General features: G+C 33.3%; 1 protein-coding gene across 7 annotated transcripts in view; it reads right to left on the reverse strand.

Moving 5' to 3' along the window:
* NOL4 (nucleolar protein 4) overlaps positions 1 to 16,301 on the reverse strand; it is a gene marked incomplete at both ends in the record, with an annotated part of 315,002 nt that overhangs the window by 243,035 nt on the left and 55,666 nt on the right. The window lies entirely within an intron of this gene.

Below are 16,301 nucleotides of genomic sequence, written 5' to 3' on the forward strand. Positions count from 1 at the left end.
ACCTCCTGCTAAGGTAGCTTCTTGGAAGAAATATAATTTGACATCAGGAAGAAGTTGAATCAGGGCAAGTCATGGCAATGGGAAGTACAGTCTAGATCCAAGAGTTCACACAGATGATAGAGAAGAATGAGAAGTTAGGATGGAGATAATGAAAAAGGCTAATCTTACATGCTTACAGAATGAAAGGGCTTCCTACTTGTGAAGCCCTCTCTCCCTCAAACACACACACACACACACACACACACACACACACACACACACACTAACCTGAAGTAACACCATACATCCATTCATATTCATACTGGTGAATAGCACAAGCCAGTAAGTAAAATTATTACACAGTATATAGCCAAATGGCAAGAGTCTCTTTAAAAAGTAACTCCAGCAGGCTGAGTTTACTGTAAAACTGAAAGTGAACCACCAGGCACTTTCTACTTTCTGTTGATTTGATTTTTCTCTTTCTTTCTTTCCTTCCCTCTTCCCTGCAGGACCCTGTTTCTTAATTGCATTAGGTCTTTTAGGTAGCAGTGACTAAAGCAGCACATTGCAATAACAAGATATATGAAATTGCATGTTAAGCCAAACAGCCAGGCCTCTCACCTCTCTTCACTCTTTAGTGCTCCCTTCACAAATTATCTCAGATGCATATAGTTCATAATTTGATTTCAGAATTTCCACATCTCTTCTGTGACATCTTGAGGCCTCTCTTCTATAACTGGGCCCCCTGGATATCACCTCACTGCCTTGTGAAACAAGACCAGTAGATTCTGGGAGTCCAGAGAAGCTGCATGAAGCATGCCAGTGTCCAGCCTGGAAAATTGCTAGAGCTTAGAGGGAAGTGTCCAGGAAAGCATGATTCCAGATGCCTCTTCCTGGCCTGCATTTTCAGAGAGATTTTTTTTTTAGGCCAGAAACCCAAATTCTAACTTTTTCCATCAATAAAACTGTTGGGCATGGTGGCACGTGCCTGTAATCCCAGCAGCTCGGGAGGCTGAGGTAGTAGGATCTCGAGTTTAAAGCCAGCATCAGCAAAAGTGAGGCACTAAGCAACTCAGTGAGACCCTGTCTCTAAATAAAATACAAAAGAGGGCTTGGGACATGGCTCAGTGGTCGAGTGCTCCTGAGTTCAATCCAGAGTATCAAAACAAACAAACAAACAAACAAACAAACTACCTATGAAACTTGTTTCCTTTGCTCCCAATCATCAATGTGTAGCATCTACCTAGTTCCCTTGCTATATAAGGTAATAAATTTGTGTTGTTAGTCACTATATATTCATTTGTGTAAATAAATATATTACTTGTTCCCAAATTCATTAGCATGTTTACCTATTCACCCAGCTAAACACTAAAACCACAGCCCATTTATTCATTTTATCTAGTATCCAATAAAACCTAAGTACTGCCAAACCCTGTGCTAGCTACTACGCTTACTGAGATGTATGAGATAGATAATAGAGGATTTTGTGCGGTTAACCATCTACTGCAGAAACTAGATATTCAAACAAATGATTATTAGCATGAATATTAATTTCCTTTGGGTTCTATAACAAATGGCCATAACATGGGTTGCTTTTAAAAAAAAGAGAGAGAAATTTATTCTATCATAGTCCTGGAGGCCCAAAGTCCAAATTCAAGCCCAGTAGAGTGGCACTCCTTCCCAGAAGGTCTAGGAGAGAACCCATCCTCTGTCTCTTCTAGCTTCTGGCAGTCGCCAGCATAACCCCACTTGTGGCTGCATCACATGACTTTCTGTTCTTCTGAATGCCTCTACTCTAATGTGCTCTCTCTACTATAAAGACCTTCATGATGGCATTTAAGTCCATCCAGATAATCCAAGATAATTTTCTCATCTCAAAATCTTTAACAAAGGTATATCCTCAAAGGCCCTTTTCCCAAACAAGCTAACATTTACAAGTTTCGGGGTTTAGGATATTGAGCCAGGTATAGATGGTATTGGCTCACAGGAGGTACAAATTGTGCTATAGGAGCATGTGTTGGAGATGCTTCACAATCATTCAAAACTCAAAATTTTTCATGAATTCAGAAAATCAGAGTTTATCAAGGTAATACTGAAATCACACATGTTAATGGAGAAAAATGATCTATAATTCTCCCATCATGTGGCTCTGTTTACTGTGATTCAACATCAATTCACACCCACATTCTATGATTAAAACTCAAAAATACTTTCAGAGATTGAACTTATAATATAAATTACCCAAATGTCCATTGTAGGTTCCAACTAGGGAATTAGATTTAAAAAGAACAAAAAGGCACCAGATTGGAAAGAAAGAAATAAAACTATCTTTGCAGATGCTTTGCATGTTATTGTAGAGATGACATGATCTCATACACAGAATATCCTAAGGAATCCACAAGAAAACTGGTAGAGCTAATAAGCAAGGTCAAAATCAACATACAAGAGTCAATTATGTTTCTATTTATTAGTGAATACAAAATTGAATTAGAGAAAATAATTTCATGTCGTAGGACACCAAAACAATACAATTTTAGGAACAAATTTAGATATAAAATTAACAAATTTATAAAAATTAACAAAACAAATTTAAAACTTATACACTAAAACTACAAACTAATTAAATTAACAAAACAATTAACAAAACAAATTTAAAACTTATACACTAAAACTACATACTGTTAAGAGATATTTAAAATGAGGTGGAAATAAATGGGAATACATCCTATATTCATGGATCAGAACATTTAACATAGTTAAGATGACAATACTAAAAGTTTTTTTCACTTTAATCAGTGAAATTTCTTACCAATATCCCAGTTAGCTTTTTACAGAAATTGGCAAGCTCATCTATAATTCATATATAAATGCAAAATAAAAAGAATAATCAAAATAATTTTACAAAGAAGATATTTGGAATTCATACTCCTTGTAATTTCAAAGATTACTGTAAATCCAAAGTCTTTATTAGATAGCCTGGTATTTATACAAAAATTGATATATAGATGGGTAGAATAGAATCTATACGTCAGAAATAAAGCCTTACATTTATTCAGTTCATTTTCAAGAGGAGTGACAATGCAGTAGAGAAAGAGTTATCCTTTCAATAAATGCTACCAAGACAATTATGTCCCCAGTTCCAAAAAAAAAAAAAAAAAATGAAGTCTGATCTCTACTGAGCCACACATACAAAAGTTAAGTCAAAATGGAGGATAGATCTAAACATAAGAGCTAAAACCTGAAATTCTTACAGGAATACAAAGGATTAAAATGTTTGTTATTTTTGGTAAGGCAAAGTTCTCAGAATTATGACACCACAGGTAAAAGTAATTAAAGAAAAATTCATAAATAACTACATCGAAATTAACTTTTATACTACAAATAATTCTCTGAAAAAAGTAAAATGACAACCCATAGAAATAGGATAAAATATCTGAAAATCATAAATCTAATAAGGAGCTCTCATTAATAATACATGAAACTAAGACTACATACCAAAGGATCACATCCTCTTGAAAATGAATTGAATAAATGTAAGACTTATTTCTGAAGTCTGAATTGTATTCCACTGATGTATATATCAGCTTGTATACAAATATCATGTTACTTAATAAAGACTTTGGATTTATAGTAATCTTTGAAATTAAGAAGGGTATGACCTCTAAATATTTTCTATATAAAATTATTTTGATTTTTATTTCCTTGAATTTATGTATGGATTATAAGATCCACTAGTCAATAATATTTAATAATAGAAAGCCAAATAACTCAATTTAAAAATTGGAAAGACTTTGAATATCAATTTCTACAATGATGATGTTCAAATGACCAACATGAAGACGAAAAGGTGATCAATATCATTAGTCATCAGCAAGTGAAAATCAAAATTGCCATGAGACCCTACTTCACATTCACCTGGATTGTTGAAATGAAAATATCAAGTATGAGTGAGGATGTATAGAAATCAGAACCCTCCTACACTGCTGATGGGAATGCAAAATGATTCAGTTGCTTTGAAAACAGTTTAGCAGTAACAGAAATTAAACACACACTTATCACATGGCCTAGCTAGTGTTCAAAAATATATATTCAAGACGAATTATAAAACAAGTGTACACTAAATGTATCATATGCAAATACTAATAGTACCATATTTGTAATAGCAAAAAAAGTGGAAATGTAAGTGTCCCTGAACTGTGGAATGGAAAAATGTGGTATTACCATACAAGTGAGTATTATTCTGCTACAAAAAGGGATGAAATATCAATCATGGTGTAGTATGGATGAACCTTGAAGCTGAGTGAAAGAAGACAGACACAAAAACCACATATTATATGATTCAATTTGTATAAAATGTCTAGCATAGGCAAACTTACATAGATGGAAAGTAGATTATTTCTTGGTTAAAACTGGAGAGAATAAAGACTGACTGCTAATTGTTCAACATACTCTTTTAGAAAGGACAAAACTGTTCTAAACTTGGTCGATGGTAATGGTTGTACAATCCTCCAAAAATATTAAGAAAATTCAGTTGTACACTTTAAATGATGAATTGCATGATACGTGAGTTATATATCAGTAAAACTGTTAAAATATGTACTATCTAATAGCTTTGGATTTTGAGTTCAAGGATGAAAAAAAGGCAAACAGAGGACCTTAGATAAAACATCCAAACAATCCACAAACCCATGAACACAGAATGGAAGTGGAAGAGGTTCAGTCAGTACTGCAGTGTTGATTATAGCACTGTGCTTGTGAGTGCTGACAACTATCCCTCCAAGAATACATAAATATATAGGTTATTATAAACTTTACTGATAAAGATGTGTGCAACATACAATTTATAAATAATAATAATAAAATACACTTTCATGGAAAATTCTGCAGGTTACCACTTATCACAGAACATTTTCATAAATTCTTGCATATCTGTCAACCTATAATTTTGATTTAACTATGATATGACAAATAAAATTTCATCCCAATCTGTAAGCTTTCTGAATAATTTTAATTAATATTGCAGGTGATTTACTATTAAACTATTTTTCACCCTTGTACAAATTTTATTCATTAAACTGAAACTTCAACTACCATACAAACAATGACTAAACCAATAAATCACTCCTGGCTTGCGGCTTTACTGATTTCTGTGTGTCAATACTTCTACCACAGCTATTCCAAGTTATGATGTAAAATCACTAAACCTAATATTGGAAAGAAATGCACAAAAATGTACCATTTTGTGGTATTTTCATCATATAGATACAGACCAGAAAAACTTCTTCAAGAGTACAGGTAATATTCCACTGTAGTAAAATAACAAAGCCATTAAAAATTTTGAATATTTATTATAATATTTTAATATGAATTACTTAATGTGTTAGTTTAATTTTTAATAATGGCTATATTGTACAAACTGATTGTAAAATTTCTAAGAAGTTAACAATTAACTCTCTGGAGATAGTAAAAGCCAGACTTATAATACCACTGTTTTTATGTCATTCAAGATGAGTGAATGGCATGTTAACTGAATTCAGTGACTTATTTTTTAGAATAGATTTTAAAAGGGAGACAGGAAAAGCTTCAGACAGCAAGAATTCAAACAATGAAATGAGCTAACGTGACAATTCAGGGTACATTGGAAAACATTGCTACTACTAGAAAAACTTCAAATTAAAGCTGATAGAAAAAAAACCTCAAAATTTGTAAATTGCGATAGCACGTCTGTGCTCAGACTTGCTACTTGTTTTATTATCTTGTTGTATATCTTAAAATGATAGTGAAGGGGAAAAAATGAGTTTAAAAAGCTAAAAAGAAATGAGTTACCCTTATTTAACTTTCTGATACTTACTAATTACCCATTGATGAGATGATATGTACAATCATAAAAATGTAAGGCAATCATATGAAATTAATAAGAGATGCCATGCTTAAAGATATTGATTATTATAACAAAATCAAAATGCCATTTATGTTAAAAGACTGACATGCAATTCTACATGTTTCTTCTTGGCCTTATTGGATTTATTTGAAAGATACTTCTGAGTTTCAAAGTCATCTTTTCTGAAATTCCTACAAACCAGGCAAGAAGAATGAATGCAGAGATCGTCATTATGGGGAAAACCTCTCTACTGCAATCGTTCCAGATTTTCAGCCTCCATAGAACACTGTATCCACTTGGGAAGTTTATGACAAGACATGGAGGGACAAGGACACTGGTATATTACTCAAGCATGTTATTCAGATCAAAACGGGGTAGCTTCTGAAAATTTTATACCCAATGAAAAATAATATTTGAAAGTCAAATTTTTGATATAACAAAATAACATCTAGTTTCCTATTTAAATTTAATCAGGAATTTAAACTATGGGTAATATAACACATTTAGTGTCTAGATCAAAGGACAAAAATAATTGGCATCTTTCCCTCCTCAGTCAAGCTGTTATCAATCAGATATTTTAACTGGCAAGCTCATGATCATAATGTAGTTGGTGTTATAGAGAGAAATTTCATAAAATAGTTATAAATACAAGCAGTAGAAGAGCTGCCAATTTATAAACAACAACTACAACAATGGTAAAATAAAGAAAAAGGAAGGTATAGCAAAACAAGTTTAAACTTCTAGCATTCAGTTTTCAAAAGTGTTCTGAACTGAAGAATTTATGGACAGCTCCTATAAATAATCTAATTTTCATAACCACCTGGGAACTTCTATTTACACCAAAAGAATAAGAACAGAATATGGAATATACATATATTCCATATTTATTCAAGCAGAATGGACTGATTTAAAGTGACTATGAGAACCTTTAAACTCTCTTTTTAACCTAAGGAAAGATCATACCATTTGACCTCAAGGCTTTAATATGTGTGTGTGTGTGTGTGTGTGTGTGTGTGTGTGTGTGTGTGTGATGACAAAACAAATGGTTGATTAAATAATTTATAAGAAATTTTCCAGATACAAAACTCTGAAGTTTTTTATATTGATTACTAACGAAATTCACCCTGATTTTATGTTAAAAAATGATACACTTATAAACCAAATTAAGGATTTTTAATCTGCAGAATACTTTTTCTAAAATCTTCCCATGTGTTTGAGTTATGAACTATATTTATAAAAACAAAAACAAAAACTTGCAGAATTCTAAACAGACAACAACACTTCAGGGGGTAAAACAGTTCAAAGTAACAGTGACATAAGGAGAAAATAAAGTATTTCAACCTAAACGAATCAATCAAAAAAGATGTTTCAGTGGAAAGCAAACCTAGACCAAATTTGTTCACTTTGCATCAACTAATGTTCTGCAAAACCACAGAACATTTAATTCTATTCCTTCAAAACTTGATGATTTACCCAAGAAAATAGTATTGAACTCCAAGGTTATGTTTCTTCAATGAGAAGATAATTACAATTATTTATGTGGAATGCTCATTCTCTTTTCAGCACAAACAAAAGTCCATGTTACTCAGAGGCCAATCGCTGCCACACAAAGAAGACTGGAAAACACGGCTTTGCCATATGTTCAGAAGCTGGGGAAATGAGCCCCACTTGTCAGATACTATCTTATATCAGGAACTTTTAGCACTTCCCAGACACATGCTGCTGCTGTCCTTGAAGCACAAATGACTTGCAATTGAGGTACTGATTAACCAGTTATTATTTAGACTGGATGTTTCTCTGCCTTTTCATTATTTCACTGTGCTAGCACCTAACTAAGCAGTTTTTGTTGTGGCCAAGAAAACAGGCAAAAACTAATTTACCTTGAAATCTCAATTGTTCATTGTGAGTTTAGGGTTCATCTGAAGATCCAATCATTTGCGCTATCTCTTTGGGTCATCATTCTGTATAATTTAGCAAACGGCCATGACTGGAAATTGTAATGGCAATTTCTTACATTTTCCTTTAACTAACAATGATAACCATTAGGTTAAAAAACAATAAGTATCCTTTTGTACATTTGGGATTAGGAAACAGAAAGCAAATAAAAATGAAGTTCAGTTTTGTTAATATTTCTAACAAATGATAAAAAAAATAGGTTAAAAGTTGTATGGTGTCTGTGGCTCATACTCTAAAATGCATGAGTCTATTTGGAAAAGGATGCTAAAGAATAAAAATTATTTTAAAGACTAGAGTTAAGAAGTCAATCTTGAGAAGGGAAAAAAAAGTGGAACTTTTATTTCAGAAAATTTCTGGGGGTCGTAGCTTTATTAGGGCATAGGTAGCTAAAATTTTTTTTAAAAAATGACCTAAATACAAGGCAAGGAATTAAAGCTTAAAGATAAAAATTACTTTCCACTTTTAAATTGGTTAGAAGAGCTGCAATAGAGATTCACTGAAAGGATTTTGCTAGTGAGATTTGATAGATAGGACTACATAAAAATTCCAGTGACTCAGAAGGCTGAGGCAAGAGAATCGCAATTTCTAAGCCAGCCTCAGCAATTTACCAAGGTTCTAAGCAACTTAGCAAGACCTTATCTCAAAATTAAAAAATAAATAAATAAATTTTTAAAAAGCTAGGGATGTAGCTTAGTGGTTATGAGCCCCAGATTCAATCCCCAGTGCCAAAAACCAAACAAAAAACTTTGACCTTATCATACGACCACCTCATACTTTTATTGCTGAACAATATTCCATGGCATGGCTACACCACGATTTGTCCATTTTCCACTTGATGGACATCTACACAGATTATAGTTTGAAACTATTTCAAAAAAAGCTACTATTGTATTTTTAACTTGTTTCTTATTTACTATAAGACACTGCACAATGAGCTCATTAAGAGAAGATGCTTGGTGGCAATTATTTTGAAAGTTTAATGCCTAGAATAATGCATGGCATATAATGCATGATTAGTAAATGTCCAATTAAAGTATAATTTGTTTCTTTATTACCTGGCTAATTTGTAGAATTTCTTTCCCAGGAAGTTGGTTCATGCTGTAGATATTGGAAATGTTCCCACATTATGCTCTCTGAGGCAGACTGCCATACTCCACTATTTACTACCTAATAGTCTTGGAGGACTTCATTATATTTCTCTGAGCATTGGTTCCTTTGGCTGAAATTGTAGAATTTGTATGTTTGGCTTTATTTGAAGGTTAACTGAATATTTCCTGAAATATTATTCTCAACAAATGTTAATTGTTACTTATTGTAGATGATGTGTATTCTTCAAATACCTAGAAGTCTATTACATAAAAAGAGTGTTTACAACAATGCTCTCAAAAAATGTGGGAGGCCAGACATGATTGGCACATGCCTATAATCCCAGCAGCTTGGGAGGCTGAGGCAGGAGAATCTTGAGTTCAATGGCAGCCTCAGCAACTTAGTAAGGTCCTAAGCATCTTATCAAGACCCTTTCATAAAGTAAAATATAAAAAGTGCTGGGGATGTGGCTCAGAGGTTGAGTGCCCCTAGATTCAAATCCAGGTACTGAAAAAAAGGTTGGGAGGGGATGTGGAAATAAGTAACATAATATAAACAGAGAAGAATAAAGTCGAAGAAAGATACTACCTGACTTCAAAACTTAAGTAAGGCTATGGTAATCAAGACAGTGTGATGCTAGCAAAGGAATACACAAAATATCAATGAAACACAGAACAAAAAACCCAGATATAGACCCACATTAAGTAGAGTCAACTGATCTTGATAAAGGAGCAAAGGTGAAGCCACAGAGAAAAGACAATCTCTTCAATAGATGGTGATGGAATAACTGGATATCCACATGCAAAAAAAAAAAAAGAAAGTCTAAATGCAAACTTCATACCTTTTAAAAATAAATTCAAAAATGGTAGGCCAAAAAATAGGCCTATATGTAAAATGTAAACTTATACTTAAGTCTACAAAGATAACATTAGGGAAAATCTAGATATCTAGATGATCTTTGTCATGGTATGCCCAGATACCACACCAAAGGCAAGATCCATGAAAAGTAGAATTGATAAGCTGGTCTTCATTAAAATGAAGAGCTTTTTCTCTGTAAAAGACACTGTAAAGAGAGTAAGACTAACCACAATCTGGAAGAAAATATGTGCACAAGGAACATAAAAAAAAGGGGACTATTATCCACTATTTACAAAGAACTCATAAAATTAAACAAAAGGAAACAAAAGGACCCAAGTTAAACAGATGCCACACTAAAATATGTGTACATGTAAGGATGACAAATAAGCATTTGAAAAAAATGTTGTATGTTCTATGTTACTTGGAAAACACAAATTAAAATAATGAAATACCAACATATAGTGATTACAATGGTCAAAATTCAGAACATTTGCCTCCAAAGGTTGTAGGGATATGGAGCAACAGGAATTCTCACTCTTTTTTCACAAGAGTGAAAAATGCTATAACCACCTTGGAAGACAATTTAGCAGTTTCTTGAAAATAATAAACGTTTCCGGGAATGGTTGTGCACACCTGTAATCCCAGAGGCTCTGAAAGCTGACGCAGGAGAATCATGAGTTTAAAGCCAGCCCTAACAAAAGCAAGGCACTAAACCACTCAGTGAGACCCTGTCTCTAAATAAGATATGAAATAGGGCCAGGGATGTGGCTCAGTGGCTAAGTGCCCCGGAGTTCAATCCTCAGTACCAAAAACAAAACAAAACAAAAAAAAAAAACTAAACACACTGGGTGTGGTGTTGCATACCTATAATCCCAGCAGCTCAGGAAGCAGAGACAAAAGGGTCACAAATTCAAGCCCATCCTGAGCAATTTAATAAGGCCCTAAGCAACTTAGACCTTGTTTCAAAATAGAAAAGTAAAAATAGGACTGGGGATGTGGCTCAGCGGCAAATTGCCTCTAAGTTAAATTCCTAGTACCCCTACCCCTGAAACAAACGAGCAAACAAAAAACTCTTATAATATGATCCAGTATTCACATGCCTTGGTATTTAACCAAATTAGTTAAAAATTTATGTCACACAAAATATAATATGAATGTTTATAGCAGCTTTATTCATAATTTCCAAAAGTTAAAACAGGTAAGTCATCCTTTGGCAAACTGTGGATAAACTTTGATATCCAGGCAGTGGAGTGCTATCTAACATTACAATAATAAATAGACAATCAAGCCATGAAAAGACATGGTGGAAACTTAAGTGCATATTATTAAATATAAGAAGTGATTTGGAAAATGGTACAAACTGGACTGTTTCCAACTATATTACATAATGGAAAAGGCAGAAAAACTAGGGAGACAGTAAAAGAGTCAGTGGTTGCCAGGATTATGGGAGATGGAGGGAAGAATGAGCAAATATTTTTAGTACAGTAAAACTATAATGTATAATGCAAAAATGGTGGATATAGGTCATTATGTATTTGTCACACCTATAAAATGTATAACACCAAAGGTGAATCCTAGTGAACCTTAAGGACTTTCAGGGATAATGATATTCCTATTTCAATTGTAGAAAAATATGCCAATCTAGTGAGGTTGATAGTTCAGGCCACCATGAGCCTGCAGGCACAACGTATATTTGGGAACTCTCTGTATTTTTGTTCAATATTGTTGTGAACCTAAATTTTACCTAAAGGCAATGGGATGTGGGAAAGAAAAGACCATGGGCTCCTATTGAGGGTGAAAATATTGCTTTTCCGTGTAGCAACAGTAGAAAGTTATTCAAGTGGACTAAAAACCAGTTCAAGACATTTCTTTTTCTTTCTAAACCAAGCTTGGTCAATTAAAAAAATTTGAAAATTTACAGAAAATTAAAATACAACAACAAAATTCCTCCATTCCTTTTTAGTGCATATGTGTCTAAAATATTTCTAATTTAAAAAAAAATAATTCATATTGAAAAGTAAAAATGTGCCATGGACAAAATCATTCACTTCCTTTAATGTTCTTTTTAAAAAGAAGCTTACACCAAAAAAAAAAAAAAAAAAAAAAAAAAAAAAAAAAAAAAAAAAACAACAACAAAGTTGAAAAGGATGAACAATATATGCATAGTTTAAAATGTAGCGCTCTCAAAATCAGGTAAACTTTCAGGGTCATATGAATGATGAGCCATTAGACAGGAACCAGTTACCACCACTTAAAAAACAGGACCCTCAAAAATAAAAGTGCACATGAAGCAATGTATGGACCAGAAGAAAATCTGACAGTTTGTAAATATTCATGACATCACAACTTGTTTTACTTTGATTAGACTCATGTCTCACCTTTTTGGGAAATCAGTGGAGGAAAACTGAGTTAGAGGAACTCAGATTTAAGAAATGTAATGGATCCCAAACAGAATAATTTGGTTTTCAGAAATCCCCTCTTGAATAATAGTAGTAAAATGGGCAGAAGACCACGGCTAGATGGAGAAGATAGATGACCTTTAATGAACAACACCTTGTCTGACAGCAAACTTGTCTAAATCAGAAAGTCAGAAGGCAGCAGAATAATATCTTCATGACTCTCAGAGGAAGTATGTCTCAAGGTAGATTTGTATAATCAGGAAAATTATCATTTAAAAAATGAGTATTTTCAGGCAGCCAAAAACTAAAATGATTTATCACCCTTTTTGGAACTTAAAGAAAATACTTTAGGTTCACAAAAAAATTGCCAGAAGATTCTAGAAGGGAAATACTAAAATTATAAGCACAACTTATTTGTATTGCCTTAGAGGTTTTTAGCAGTTTGGCCAAAGAATATTGTAATACATAAATCATATTCTTAAGGAGTTAATTGTCATGCATAAATACCTCCAATTTTTAAAAGGGAGGAAACTTATAAGAAACCTATAAGAAATGGAAACCTACAAGAAACTTGCTAAAATGAAGAGTTAGTTTTGCTCTTATATCTGGAAAACAACTAGGTCATTTCCATTTGTGTCTATCAAAAATAATGTTGCTGTAAATATGTTGTCCATATTTCTGGTACACCCAACGTGCTCATTTTGTTTGGATATATAAATAGAGTAGAATTGCTTGGTTATAGGGTCTAGGTTCACATTACATTATTTCTAATATTATTAAATAATCACAAATTTCTAGAAAGTCTGGGATGATAAAAACAAGATGAACTTGTCTCCAAAACGTCCTTAATTTATATCTCCCTCCTACATAAACTGAACATCTGTGCTGTGATTTTCAACTCTATAATATCATCAACATATATTAAAACAATTAATTTGCTGAGGGCTACATATGTACTCCAAACCATGCTAAGCACTTCATGTGCATTATCTGTTCTAAACTTCACAATAATAATCTCTTATTCCCATTTCACAGGTAAAGAACCTGAGTCTTGGATAAAGCAATACCTCTCCCATAGTCACATATCTGGAAAATAGAAAGCACTTTAAGAGACAAAAATCTTACCCATGGCACAAACTGGGGATCACGTCACTAGGCCCAGGCATCTCAGAAAGGAGCTGTGCACAGAGGTACTATGAATCACAATGTTTAGAAAGTACTAAGTGTGTTCAGGCAGACACTATATTGCAAAGAAGAAGCCTCAAAATAGCTTGAAAAAACCAGAAATTTTGTTTCTCTCTCATCTAGCAGTCCAGTGATCCAGAGCCAGCCTGGTAGCTTTGCCATCTGGAACACGTAGCTGCCAAGGTTTCTCAGACATTGCTGTTTCCCAGCCAGAAGTAATAGCGAACGTACAGAAAATAAGTCATGCAGGTCACCACTGGCCCAAACTTAATCACCTGCAACTGCATCTAGTAGCAAAGCAGACTAAGAAATGTAGTCAGAAGACTGGTCACAGGTGTGACCAGTCAAAATTTAGAATATTCTATTATCAAAAGGATGAAAACAGTAGTTTAGAAGGACAATTGGAAGCCTCTTCTTCATTTACTAGTAAAGACTGTGAGGAAAAAAAAAAAAAAAAAAAAACCAGGACATGTGCAAAGATGTAAGAATCAACTGTGAGAAAATTCACAGGTTGAAATTCAGTTGGGGGAATCTAGAATGTCAATCTGAAGAAAGTGATCTGATACAATGGCTAATGCAAAGACTTTCAAAAAATAATTGAAATAGATTTTTTTATCAAAAATCTGCAAATTATAAATGTACATCTTGATGAATTTATGCCAATTAATCCAACTCACGTAAGGGTCACCCAGGCTAATAAATAGAAGAATGGTAGCATTCCTACAAGCTCCCCAGTGCCTCTTCTCAATCACTTCCCTTGTTCACCTCCTCAAAGATAATTTCCATGTTACCTCTCATTATAGATCACCATAGCCTGCTTGCTATGCCATTATGTTTGGTTTTATGCATGTTGTAGTGTGTAACAGAATTTTTATATTAAATAGCATGTAGTATTCCATAGTAAAAATTTCCATAATTTATTTTATCATCTTCCTCAAGATAAACATTAGAAATTATTTTTTTCAGCTGTTAGAAATAATACTGGACTAAAAGTTTCCATCATGTGTTTTGGTACACCAACCACTTGTTTCTTTCAGATAGATATCCAAGAAATGAAATTTTTCATATGTGTGTATGTTAAAATTTTGTAGATCATGCTGAACAGTTTTTCTCAAGTAGCACTATTAATTCATTTTCCTTTTCTCAGTACATGAAAATGCTATTTGCTCATTATTTTTACTAATACTTGGGAATGTCAATCACTAATTATCGCCATTCTGATAATGGTTTTAATTGCATATCTCCAATGACTCTTGAAATTGAGGATTGTTTATTACCTTTATAAATCTCTTTTGTTGAATATTTCTTTTAAGCATTGGCCCAATTTTTAATTAGGTGTTCATCTTTTTTTTTTTTTTTTTTGGTGGTACTTGGGATTAAACCCAGTGGTACCGTACCCCTCAGCTACATCACCAGGTCTTTCTTTATTTTTTATTTTGAGATAGACTCTCACTATTCCAGAAGCTGCCCTTAAACTTGTGATCCATGTGCCTCAGCCTGATGAGGCTAGGATTACAAACAGGCACCACTGTGCAGCAGAAATTCTTTACATAATCTGAATATGAATTCTTTGTAACTTTATTCTCAGTGAATAGTTTTTAAAATTTTTTTAAAAATGAAAGACGATAAGAATAGCTTCATACTTTTGAGAAGATTACTTCATCAATAACATTTAAAAGTTGAATAGAGTGATATTAAAAGGATAATATGTATATTCCTTAAAAAAAGAAATGAGGATATACTTTAGGCAGAGGACAGCAATAATAGGAAAAGAAGGAAATATTGTGAGAAACTTTTTAAGGATTAATTCATCCGTTTATTTAGTCAATCCTGAAAAATCTTGGAAAATTAATATAGAGAGATCATTGATTACTTGATAAAAGAGACAATCAATACTGGCCAATAAGACAATGAAAGTTTGGAATTACTGAGGACTGTTCACTATGGAATTAGTAAGACATAGAGATCAGAGTAGCACCAAAAAGCCTATTCTTTTCAACTCACAGGCATTTTATCTTCCTGGCCATGATTAAAATTGTATGTCCATTTTCTTTCAGATCACTCTAAGGGAAAATAAAAATGGTATGATTTAGGTCAGTAAAAGCAAGATTTAAAAATCAACAAGGAACAAAAATAATTTTTAAAGGAATATTTTCCAAAGAAGGGAGACTCAAGGAAAAGCTACCTTGCTACCTTCCCACTCTAGCCATGATGTCCTTCCAATTCAGATTTTTAGTTTTACAAATAACTTAGAAGTACCAGCTACAGGCACGTGGATCACAAGTTTGAGGCCAGATTCCACAATGGTGAGATTCTGTCTCAAAATAAAAAGTTTACAAAAGGTAATTATATTGAAAACCTTCGAGAGTCAGATTTCAAGTTCTCTATCATTGGTATCAGGACAAACACCATCAGCTAACTTTTATTGAGCATATACCATACACTGTTAAAATGCACAGAAGATTGTATTGTATATGCTAATCCCTGTGAAGTCCTGAAAATACATATTATTACTATTCTTCTTCTTCTGTACCTACAGAAAATGAAACAGGAAGGTTAAGCAATTTACCCTAAGTGACATAGTTAGCAAGTCATGGACCATAAATATGGGCCAAAGCAGCTTACTTTTGAAGACTATGTCCTTAAGTATTATTCTCTACCTTTCTTTGTCAGATATCATGTAACTATGGTTTCCAGTTAAAGCCATGAAAGAATAAGAATCAAAACAATTAGGATTTCATTGTAAATACCTAGATGTGCAAAGTCCCATATGGCATGGATTGCTCCAAGGACAGAATGAGATTGAGATAAACAGTGGGTTATAAGGAAATAAGACCACTAAAAATACCCACTGTCTGTTCACTTACCCACACCCCCTTCCACTTTCATATCATGGTCATTGCTAGAAAACTTCCATCGCCTTTAATTTCCCCTCCACATTAAAACTGTCTCCCTTC

Source organism: Spermophilus citellus (assembly GCF_964194105.1).
Source record: "Spermophilus citellus genome assembly, chromosome: 12".
Classification (NCBI taxonomy): Eukaryota; Metazoa; Chordata; class Mammalia; order Rodentia; family Sciuridae; genus Spermophilus; species Spermophilus citellus.